Source organism: Megalopta genalis, chromosome 12, assembly GCF_051020955.1.
Source record: "Megalopta genalis isolate 19385.01 chromosome 12, iyMegGena1_principal, whole genome shotgun sequence".
Classification (NCBI taxonomy): Eukaryota; Metazoa; Arthropoda; class Insecta; order Hymenoptera; family Halictidae; genus Megalopta; species Megalopta genalis.
In genome coordinates, this window is record NC_135024.1 from 8,355,118 (window position 1) to 8,368,025 (window position 12,908).

Below are 12,908 nucleotides of genomic sequence, written 5' to 3' on the forward strand. Positions count from 1 at the left end.
GCGCTAGTGGAAAAAATGTTTTGTAAGAATGGTCAGTCCGGGCGGGAGGAAAAAGAAGAGAAGCAATTGTGCAAGAAGTGCGGTTTGTGTGCGAAGCCTTTTTGTGTGTCTTTTAGGAAATCTGTTCGAAGAACGCGGTTTCGCTTTAATGCACAGCAGTCACATGATGTGTTTCAACCTCGTGCGTTTTTCCTTTGCGGAGCATGAAGTATTTGCGCAAATGGAGAGCAGATAAGGGAATTACATAATTTCCGTGAATTTTCGAAAGTTTTGCATTTGAAATGCTATCACTATCGTTGCACAATTGTATCCCGATATAGTCTAACCCGTATTACGTCTAATAAAGTCTATGGTATCGCGTGTAATTTCCAAATCAACCTTGGATATTGACTTTCTTTCACGCCTCGGTGTCGTAAGATCGTTCGTCGTAATTAATAATACCAAGTTTCGAGCAAACAATAAATATTCATCCGGAATAGCAGTCTAGACTATTTGGATTGTTAATTTTCGGCGCTAGACGGTGAAACTTTAATAATCTTTGCGTCATCGAACTTATTATTCATCTCCGATAGTATGCAAAAAAAATGTTGCATTTAACGTTTGATACAGGCGTGATGCTTTTTTAAAAACGTTATGCAGATAATGAAGTAATTATCGGACTAAATATAGTACCGTAGACATCACCACGCAGGCGTAAAAGTATTTCTCTCGAATGTTTTTCTTCATTATGAGCGGTATTCTTACATAACTTTGTCGTCGCAAAACCTCCGATTCATCATCGATAAATTAGCGGTCGCCAAGTATAATTAAAGGATGGCCATACCCCGCATTAACGATAAGAGTGATCAACGGTAACATAAATTACATTTTTGTTAGTTACTTTTGTCCTCGGACATTATCATAAAATATTCGGATCGGGCGTTCATCAACTTTCTTATAGCGAAAATTTATGGCGACTTTCATCGCACCCGTGATAACTTAATTTAATCGTTAGATGCGTTAAAGACATCGTCTAGGAATTTAGATTGCGGCGATAAGATTAAATCGATAGCTGTTTGACCAGACACAATTTTTGGTTTATCGATACCGAAAAATTCTGTTTTCGTTCGTTGCAGTTTTTGAAATGTTGTACAAGTCTTATGTAAATCGTTCCTTTCGGTAACAATGATACATTATTGAATAACTTTTGATCGATCAGTCATCGATAATAACGTCATACATTATAATATGTATCGTTTTAAATATAAACGAGGTAATTTCAACTCTGAATAATAATATCATTACACTTTCATACAAATTGGATAGCTTATTTCGATTTTTACATCTCTTGCATGGAATCAAATGCAAACTTCCAAAATATCGAAAAAATTCAGCATGATCTAAAAGAATCTAAGCGTCGCCGATCAGTCGGAAAAGTCTGTCTGTCAAGGATCCATCATCCAGTGATCGAAATGACCGATAACGAGCGATAGTATGTAAGAGAAATGCATCGGCGTAGGCACGCGATTAATCTTCTGAAATAAATAGTTCCTCGAACGATAGGCAATATCTGTGCTATCAGGAAGAAAGGCTCGCCGCGACAAAGGGCGGTAATGCTCTCAGCAACAACGGGTTGCTATTTTCAATGACTCGAATCTCTGCGAGAGCCTTTCATACCCGTGTCTGCTTCACCCTGTTCCTGCCGGTGTAAAATACGCTGGCCTTTGTAACGGCGAATTTACAAGGGCAAGATATTTCTAAAGAAGGAGGGCCTTTGTACGCGGAGCCCGATGGCCGTGTGTGCGATCTGCAACGGTTGCACGATAAATGACGAAAACGCGGGGGTGGACTCTCGTTGTTACATTCGCACCTATTCGCGTCTATGAGCCGCCGCCGCGACGCCGAACGCCGTTGCTACTGCCATCTGCCAATCGATCCTCCCACGGATCGTTTTATCATCTAATAAAAACCGAACGATCGTTATTCGAGTTTTTGTTCAGCCGATCCAATATTTATGGTCCCTCTGCCGTTTCTCAAAGTGCAATGGTCAATCTCTGAAACACCAATGGTCAATCGATTTTTTTTAACGCGACGCCGTTCACTTGAACGCAGACCCATTCGATATCTATGAAGAAAATGATCATTTTCAAGCGAAAATTTGAACGACGAATGCACAATAAGCTGCTTAACAAGCGTTTCGATTGTGTCATTTAACTGGTTAGCTGTTGCAATCGCTTTGAAAAGCGTGCAAGTTATTGTGACTGCACTGTATACGTTTGATTTTCTTCATAGTTTGTTTAAATACGATGCTTCTACAAAATATGTAATTTAACGTTGAATATCAAACTATATATCCTTCTCGATCAGTTAGCTGTTTTTCACGAGTATAATCGCCACGAAGGAATGGCGATACTTTGTGTTATCACGCGTGTACCCGTCGAAAGCAACTGGCTGGTTAATTTAGAGTAATTTATTAAGGAAAAATTGATGTGCACAGGTAATGCAGAATTCACATTTTTTGGACATTATTGAGATTATTATTTCATGTATCGTAAGTGTTCATTTAATTTTGTAAAGGGTATGCTTCGGGTCAGTTTCCAGTCGATAATGTGGTTAACGAAGGAAGCGCAGCTTGCGGAAGTGTTTCAATTAAACGAACGAAGGATCGCAGGAGCTATGAACTAGTAATTGTGACATTAATTTTGTTTCACGTTTCAATTGATGCTGCGGACAACTGTATCTTATCGACCAGTGTTGGACGAACTGCTTCGTCGAGTTCTCGCTGGCAGCATTTACACGAGCGCGTTCGAATTCAAACCGAGCGGCGGGAAGTGTGGGAGTACGAGATATGGGTACGTTCAGTTTCGATTCATTACTACATTAATTCATTTTCGTACAATTTATTGCTGCTGGAAGATAGCCAGAAAATATTAAAGTCTTGTAGGTACAATAATTGCATTGCAAATTAAATCGCAGAAAGTATAAATTAGAAATATGATCGGCAAAGTATCCGCCGTTTATGTTAGTGCATTTCTGTGACGTCTTTTGATTAGTTTCAAGCTTTTAGCCATTTCAGAGATCTTAAGTTGTCTGATCAACAAAGTTAATCGATAATTTTTCGTGAAATAATATGGATTCGCTAAATTTGTCAAAAATAATATTTGTACGAGATAAAATAATCAAAATTACTTGCAAAGTTTCAGGACTCGCTATGGATTCATTGATCGAGAATTCTATTTTTCAAGTTTACATCATTGGTCATCGTAAAGCTCGAAGAGCCTTAATCTCTCAACGTAAATCATCCGTGTTACAGAAAAATATAAAGTTTCAAGGGAACTGTAATATCCGCAGCCTTTATTATTTCATGATGTGTTCTCGGAAAGCGTTTATTTGTTTCACCGGAAGTGCCAGTGTGTGTCTGCAGCTAAAGTTCTGTAAACTCTGACGCGCTTTTAGAATTCGCGAAGCAACAGCTCACAACTGGAAGAATATACGAGGTCTTGGATAGATTGCTTAGGCGAGCCATTTCCTATTGCGTCTATTATATCATGTATTTATAAAAGAAATGACTAAGTGAAATTTTATACGGTAGACGAATTAAAAGAATTTTGATCTTATTAAAATGATTGAAGACAGATATTTTCACTTGGTTCTTGTGTCCTGCAATTTGGACAGAAAATTATTCTGTTGAAATCGAGGCAGTTATTTTGTAATTTCTACTTATTGATTTTATTTATTAATATTTTATAAATTTATTTTTATTTTTATTTATTAATATTTTATAAATTTATTTTTATTTTTATTTATTAATATTTTATAAACGAATCTATTAATTTCTCTTTCTCGTATGCATTGATTTTTCACACAAAACACGGACAACAACTTTTTTAAACTGTACGATTAGAAATAGCAAGCAAGTTGAAAATTCTAGCTTTCCAATATGTTCAAAAGTGAAAGTATCTAAAAATCGATGAAAGCGTGCGGAGAGAAATTTTTCGGGAAAATTTGCACGTTTTTATTTCAGAAACGATGCATTAGAGGTGGCGGCGCGGAACGAATTAAACGATGACGCGGCGACCGTGCGAAAAGATCGCGCATCGCCGAACAATTTCGTTAATTACCGTGCGTTGTTACCTAGCTGGCCGAGCAAACACGCCGACCTATCTACGGTAGATAACTATGGCTCGCCGGGTAGAGCGTTTGCCGAACAAGTATGGGGAAAGATCGATATTATCCAGGTTTGTCGCGAGCGAACGAGCCCTTGCTGGAACGTTATATTTAGATGGACCCTTCCCTCGTCGTCAAGCGGCAAGGTACAACGGTGGACTTTGCTAGATTGCCCGTGGAAAGCGATATTAACGTGGTTCACGGTGGCCCGTTGCCCATTTCGCTCTCCGGATCTTCGGAGGAGGAACGGTTCCCGGGTCACAATGCCGAATCCAATTCCCGGCCGGTTTTGATATCGCACGATAGCGGCCTGTACCATCGGTATCTCGGTTCGCTGGATCATCGTTTGTATCTTAACGAAGCATTGTCCCCGGGCTTTTTCTCTGTCCAATCCTTTCTACGTTCGTTTCCCTATCGTCGCGTATTTGCGAGCCTTGGGTCGCTTGGTTAAGCATTTCCGGCGACCACGTTTTCGCTTCCGGTCCCGGCCTTTGTTGGGATCCAGGCAGCCAGAATGTGCACAACCGCTCGAAAATATTTGATCGCCGGCAATGTTCGCTGTTTACCCGCGAAACACGGAGAAACGGATAACGCGGTCCATTGTTTTTTTTGATCGACGGCCCGTCGTTTCTGCCAGGCGTCCATTTTTCTGGTAACATGGCGGCGCGGCGGCCGCTCGCTACACCATTCCTGCCGATTTTTTAACTCGTCGATAGAATTTCCTGCGGCTCGCTTTTGTATCATTCGTTTTGTTCTTGGCATGAATCGGTATTGGTTAAAATCGTTATTGATTACTCGATTTTTTTTTTTGGTAGTTTTTCTGACATTCGTTTGGACCGACCATTTATAACGATTTTTAATAGACTGAACGGATTTTACGTGTACCATTTAAGTATCGTTCGTTTTGGTGACAACAAGAATCAGTGTTTAAACACTTGATCGATGGACCTACTTGATAATTTAACTGTGTTTGTTTACTATTATTTATCATTTTATTTATCAACTTTTGACGATATATTTGTTAAAATACTCCTTTTATATGCGTTATTTTTTCTATCCACTTTAACATGATAATTCGATTTTATTGTCAGAAACTAGATGAATTAGATACTGAGAGAATAATGTTAATGGTCTGGGTCTAAATAGACCTAATGCCTGCCATTAATTATTATTAGTTACTCAATACTGAAGCATTTAATTTACTCTGTGTTCTAATTGCTGATATTCGAATATTACGAGATTATATTTATATCAGTTTTTAAATTCAGATGTTTATAACCAATTTTTATTTTTATACCGTTGAACGTAGAAAAAGGACAAAGGCAGTTTAATGGATTTTGGAATATCCAGTAGTAAATATTTTTGCAATATTCTTCGATCGAAATTCAGGTTTGCCTTATTCATATTTGCGTACAGTATTCGGCGAGGTTTCATTATTTCAACGATTGCGGAGTTACAATAATGGGCGAATTTTATAGTTTTCTTTTTGTCAGATATGGACACGAGAAACACGGTGGGATGAAGCTTTCAATAAAGTTCGAAAAATTTATCAATTCATTTGAGAACTCCTGGAGTGGAGGATTTGATTTTTTATCTAGTGCTTGTCTCTGTAAACTGTTGAAGTATCACCCTTCTGAAAATTAATATTGAGTCTCCTTAACTCAATATATTAAATTTGAAACGAGATCTTTGGATCTTCTCCACACATCTTTTTATTAAAAACAGTATAGGAAACGTTCTTAATTAAGCAATTAACATAATGTTTGCCAATAAATAAACAGGACTCCTACGAGCATAAAATTTCAAAGCTGCCAGAATAATTTCAAAAAGTTTCTTCTTTTTTACTCTAAACATTAAAAAATCGTTTATCTCTCATTTTCTCCCGAAAGAACGAACAAATTTTTCGAACGACCCAACAATATTCTAAAATCTTGACCGCATCCAATCCGATATGTATTTTCATACGTAACGCTCGCTTTGTTAGTATTTTTCGCGGACAAATGGTCTTGGAAGCTTATTGATCCGAATACTGTCTATTATCAGATAAAAAGAAATTCAATTCTTCGACGCCAAGGAGAACCTGCTTCCACGAACAGCACCGGGTTGAATTTCACGTAGGCAGAGTAAGAAGTGCCTTAAAGAAACTCATGGTTGTCGTTCCCCGCGGAATCATCCGTGACCGACATTAGAATCCCACAGCATAAAGAGCCGAGTGCGTGCGTTTCTACCGCTAAATCAGGATATTGTGCGTTTCTATTCCGCGTCCTACCTTCGATAGCGCGGGCATCGTATATCGCAATAGTGAATATTCGCTTTCACACGCAGCCGTCTCTGCGGCCCGGTGATATACGGGAAATCGCGATCGACATAGTACGCGATTTTACGCTCTTCATATCTCCCGGCGCCTTCTGATCGAACCTTTAAATCGCGCAGTTCGAGTTGCAGAAACTAGAACCACGTGCACAGCGACTGAAAATAATTAAATTCACAAACCCAGTATCCTATGCAGATACATGCTCTGTAAAAACATTAAAGAATCTGAACGAGATTCATATTTCGGCACATCATGTTAGTTGTCGCGGTCGACATAGTACGCGATTTTACGCTCTTCATATCTCCCGGCGCCTTCTGATCGAACCTTTAAATCGCGCGGTTCGAGTTGCAGAAACTAGAACCACTTGCACAGCGACTGAAAATAATTAAATTCACAAACCCGCGGTATCCTATGCAGATACATGCTCTGCAAAAACATTAAAGAATCTGAACGAGATTCATATTTCGGCACATTATGTTAGTTGTCGCGGTCGACATAGTACGCGATTTTACGCTCTTCATATCTCCCGGCGCCTTCTGATCGAACCTTTAAATCGCGCGGTTCGAATTGCAGAAACTAGAACCACGTGCACAGCGCCTGAAAATAATTAAATTCACAAACCCAGTATCCTATGCAGATACATGCTCTGCAAAAACATTAAAGAATCTGAACGAGATTCATATTTCGGCACGTCGTGTTAGTTGTTAATGCTTGAATCAGTGCGCGTTTTTCTTTTTTTTGGAGTGCAATTTTTCCGCGAAAATATTCGAAAACTATTTGCCGAACATCACGTTTTCAAATATTAAAATATTTCCAGCAGTTTAAAGGACCGGCATGAATATTCATGGAAATCGGATGTTTTCGAATACGACCGTCGTGCGCCCGTGCAATATTGTTTTCGCTCGCAGCGAAGCTTTTTATCGAGCCATTGTTTACCATTCATATGAAGGTTTCACGTAAAACAAGTGGTACTATATTAATTGATACGCGAAAAATACGGTGGATAATTGAAATAAAGCCGTGGCTTCGAGCCCGAAAACAAAAACGGTTGCGAACAAATAATCATTGTAGAGTGACTTGTTTATTGTGCGAGTAACAGCAGTGCTGGTACTATTGTGTCATAATTGATTGATTATTCGCATCGGCAACGTTTATAGATCGATTTCTTTGCCGTCAAGCGATACATTATGCTGTTGTGTTATCGTTTAAATCTGTCACGCTGATTTCAACTATACCCGATACAATAGCTCCACTATACGTATCCTCGTATTTATCAGTTCTCTCTACATGTTCGCGGAAACGCACCGCCCGGATATTTCTGAACACGGCCGCAACGAAGTTAGACGGTTTATTATACTTTTATACCGTCCATGTTTAAACGCTCTTTTTTTAACGCATCGATCACCAACGACGTTTCTGCAACAAATCCAGGTGCTAGCAACATTATATGATCCTGGTGTTTTTTTTTTCCTCCGCGTTGGTTTTCGTGGCCTATATTCGCACGCATCGAACATCGATTTATATTGCATCGTGCACAACGGGTGTCTCGGGAAGCCGTCTCTCGAAACATCCGACATTGTTATTATCTCCATTAGTACAATTGTGCAGTTACCGGTTACTATGTATCTTGTCTAGTACAATTCTTGAGATGCTTTAATAAAGATGACATCGGATTTCATGTGAAAAATGAGTAGATCGAATGCATTTAAACAATTTGAAAATTTTATTGCATTATTATCAAATCGTTACATTTATTAGGAAAAGAAATATATGTTTACGTAGTTCCTGCTTCTTGTAATTAACGAAGACAATCTTTATTTTTCATGTTTACTCATGATTCGTAAAATGAATGCGCAAGTAAAATGACTACGATGAATATTCTCTTAGGAATTCGCACCGCAAGTTTATGTAAACACAAACATCTGTATTTCACTGTTTTACGTTGCATTTATCTTTTGATTCTCCATCGGCAACCACTTGACAGCAATGAATACAATTCGGACATTGTAAAATGCAATTAATCTATATTATCAAGTGTAACACAATAGCCGTTGATCGCTAGAATTTGTCAAAATAACTAGAGTGGTACCTGATATTTTATGTAATGAAGTGAAACGAAACAACCAGAAATTCCGAGTGTCATTTTTAATTTTATTTACCAGCTGGCACATTGACGTTCACGTTGGAAATATTTTCCAGTGAATTGGCACCGAAGCAATCCCATTGGATACGCAGAGTTAAAAGGTTAACGTTTTACGAAACGCGATAAATAATGCTCTCGAGCTTAAGCAACAAACAAGATTTATGCCGACGTTAGAGTCCGGCTTGTTGCTATAAAAGTGGAGCAGTGCCGAGTAATTTTTTTCCTCAGTTGTATTAGCGCTCTAGCAAATCCTTTTAAGAAACACGTTGCTCTGCCAGCACAGCTCGGTTCTTATATTACCAATAATCCCTATAGGAAGAGCCAAACGATAAGACTCGAGTCCACCCGGGAACAGATAAATAACGCTTAGTTTTTACTTTAAACAGATAATATTATGGATTGGAATATACATTTGCCACAGCGTAGCTCGCTTTTTCATATTTCTAGTTGGTTCGGCCGGAAATTCGTTGAAATTAAAAGTTAAACAATGTTGCAGTAGATTCTCGTTTGATTTGAAATCTAACAGACTGTTTTACAGTGTTCTGAAATATTTCTCTGTGCGATTTTAACTCCCGCGCGCTGTCCTCGTTGATGGAAATTTACTTCGGCCCATTCTGCGCGCTGCAAAAATATATAGAGGTGTTTCACTACGAACATTTATCAGACAAAACATTTGCTTGATTAAATTTTCAATTCGGCAAAAGTCGAAGGCTGAGGTAATAATTACTTTAACAGCGTGCATTTTTTAGATTGCAAACTTCGTTTGGCAACCAAATATCTTGCGTTTGTTCCGCTTTTTGGAACAACGAGTAGGTAAAGCACAGTGAAAATCGATAGAGAAAATTTTAGAATAAAATTGGGAAAACTGGAAATAACATTACGGCTCGTTTTCATAGTTATCGATTGTCAATAGCTATACAAATTTCTTCTATCTTCTCTTCCCAAATTGTCCATTTTTGGGTATAATCTCAGCGTCAATTAGGGAGAATTTACTCTACTTTGCTGCTATCATTGTGAAACAAAATTAATAAAACAAGATAATTTTGCGTTCTTCTATACATGTATAAGAAATTCCAATAAGTGGATTTCCTATTTATTTATTTATCTGCTCATAGAAAATAGTTAAATTTGAAATTTATTTTTCTTGCAAACGGAGGATCGCTTGAAAAGAGCCCTCGAGGTTTTTCAGCACGCATACCAGAAGATTTCGATACTGTTTCAGAAGTATGTGAAAAAGTGATTTCTTTCTGAAAAAGAGATTTCCAACTGCGACGGTTCTCCTTACATTATGCGAACGTAATTCGCATTGTCTCGAATTGCAGCAGTGTAGCGATATGGATGAGCTTTCCTTGGGTTCATTGTTGTGTATATCATAAAATACGTTGTTATATGTCAGTATCGATGTAAGAAGATCGAGGAATTTTCAAGTTACTTGCATTCGAAGCATCAGATGGTACGCGGTTGCTGGGGAAGCCGGACTATTTGTGCTGTAACTTCACAATTATCGGAGAACGCATTAAAGCTGTTGAACGGGTTCTGAGTTTCGTTTCAGTTCCCATTGACTTTTATTTCGGTCCTTCTTACAATTGCGTTTCAACGCATGCAAATTTCATAAGCGGAGATCGCGTTATTAACTGCGCTTTTCTGGCTCTGCTTTGCGGAGGTGGCATAGTTGTCGGCGGGGGCGGTAAGTGACATTTGAACGTTTATATTTAGTTCTCTGACTACAAAACCTAAGAATGGAAATTCATAACGTTATCGGAAAAGTTATTGCGCAGTGAAATTTATTTGCATCTGCATCTAGAATAATTGGAACAGTAATGACAACTTTTCAAGCGGAGTCCGATTGCATTAAGAAACATTGACGGCATTATCGTTTTAATTGTTACTAGAAGGAATGTTTCTGTCGGAGAGAGAAACGAGTTATTTTGCTGTTTTGATTTTCATAAAATAATTTACGGAAATAGGAATTTCACGAATTATTTATATCGCAGAATTAAGAATATTTATTTAGGTATGTACTATATGGCAGAGAGATTCATAATTTTCTTGGACACAGAAGACAAGTCAGCATGTATGTAATAATTCATAGCACATCGCGAATAAACGAATGGAAGATTTCATGCGTTCCCCTTTTTTGAATACGAAAGTTGATGCAGCCGGGAATGCATAAAGATGAACGAATGCAATTTGCTGCTAGATGTACGTATCTAATGCGATTTAACATGCGTATCCGATTATCCGAGTAAATCACGATGATTTTTTTGTAGCGCATGCCAAGTAAATTATCACGACGTAAATTACGTCTTAATGGAATGGAAATTCAAGCAATGAGGAACCACATGAAAAATCAATGAAAGAAGAATGCATGCAAGAGTCGCTTCTGAATGTTGAATTTAGTGAAGTCATTGTGAATACTGTTGAGAATACCGTATTGAGAATATACTTCGACGCATTCGCCGTGCAGTTCGAATATTTTTCGAAAACCATCAGTAATTCCGAACAACCGGTGAAATTAATCTTCATTATTAATTCCACGTCCGCATTCTCAAGGATTTAATCGGAAAAAACAACTTTCCGTAGAGAAGCCACTGATCCCTTCATTGAAGCAAAAAATTCCTAATTACATATTCCGAACTTCGCGCCGACTTCGAAACTTCATTTTCAAAGAAATGAAGATTCATTGTTCCTCGTCGAAGGCGCGGGAATTAATTAACACAGAAGCGAAGATAATCCGAGCAGCAGAACTGTTCGAATATAAAACTACCCGTTGAACTATAAATTCGAATTTCATACTTCCTTTCAATCAGACGATTAGGAAACAATCTAAAGAGAAAGAGATTCTACGAAAATCCGAAGTTTCGTTATAAAAATATACGCTTAATTTGTTCGTGGAATATTTGCCCGAGGAATATTTGTCCAGCATTTATGTTACGTAGAAAATTTACACGTACGAGAAGACCTGCATCCTTAAAAAAAATGAAATGGCACTTTATTTTCAACCTCTAGCGTATTCCACATTTTTCCATAAAAGATCCGATTGGAAAGAGAGAAATCTTTCGAGCCAGTGTGAAATAATCTGCAAAAAATGAGAATTCGCATAAAGACCGCAGTTTTCCAATAGCCGTTTCACAGGCCGAGTTGCAAAAGAACTGGCGAGATTCGCCCTGCGCTCGCGAACTCGCCGACACGCGCGTCGTCCTAATATTCGGACCGAGCCGATTGCTGGTTGAAGCCTACATTGATTTGCCGGGGTCTCGAATATAGATCATCTGTATCTCAGCCGGCAGAAGGCGATACCGATAGGTGGTACCTGACGGGCGTCGCGACGCGTCGCGTCGCTTCATTCGATACATCAAAGCGTAGCAGCACGATCGTCGTTAGGTGGGTGGTTTGAAATCGGAGCAGAGAAGTCCGATCGAATCATGAGGCCGGTGCGGCAGCAACAGGCGACTTCTGGCTCGCCGGAACAGGTCGCTGGTATATTCAGAGCTGCGTGCGTGTGTATATGTACACATTGCTACCTGGAAAGCTGCACGATATGCCTCTGTGATGTATTGATTGGAAGCTGGGGCTACAGGTGGCTTTCCGGCGCCTGCGCCATCAAGGGATATGAATAAGCTCTCGTTTCCTTATTAAAATCCCCCATGAGCTCGCCGGAGTAATCGTTACCTCAGGCCGAATGTGTATATCTCTCGCCTCCTCTTTTTTTTCCGTCCCCGTTCCGCCCCGCGCGATCATCCTAGATCTTACGCCGAATTATTCGAGCGTCGGTCAAACAGGATTCTTTCTTCGAATTTCGCTCTTGATCCGACTCTTCTGAAAATACAGTGAAATTTGTAATAATTTTACTTCATTAATGGTGGTATGTTTATTGCCCCCTCCCTTCTCACTGCATTCTTTCAATCACGCTTCATCCATTCTCTCTCATTTCTCGATCGTTCTCAATCTTTTATTCTCCTACAATTTTACTTTATTAACCCCTTAACGCACAGTTTTTTTTTTTAAAGTCGGCCAAAAAAATCAAGTTTTGCTGGAGAATTTTGATATACTGCGCTTTTATTCCGTGGAAAAAGGCTATATTTTATTCTGAAATAAATAAGTATTATAGCTTACAATCCCATGTAAATGATAAGTGTCAATAGAACGATTTTTTCTTCTTTGCTTTCACATTGTTATTTTCAATTCTCGATTATACTCGAGTGTGAAAAGTTATAGCAGCATAAAATACAACGCCGCTCGAATTGTCTCGAGTGTGCACAGTTTGGCCTGTTTGGCGCGCTCGAATTAACTCGACCGTACAAG

At 38.8% G+C, this 12,908-nt stretch overlaps 1 long non-coding RNA gene across 1 annotated transcript; it reads left to right on the top strand.

Moving 5' to 3' along the window:
* Nucleotides 1-9,885: 9,885 nt before the first annotated feature.
* LOC143260396 (uncharacterized) lies at nt 9,886-12,463 on the top strand. The gene is made up of 2 exons (XR_013034543.1): nt 9,886-10,805; nt 10,874-12,463. It is a non-coding gene; the product is annotated as an uncharacterized LOC143260396 (long non-coding RNA).
* Nucleotides 12,464-12,908: the final 445 nt, after the last annotated feature.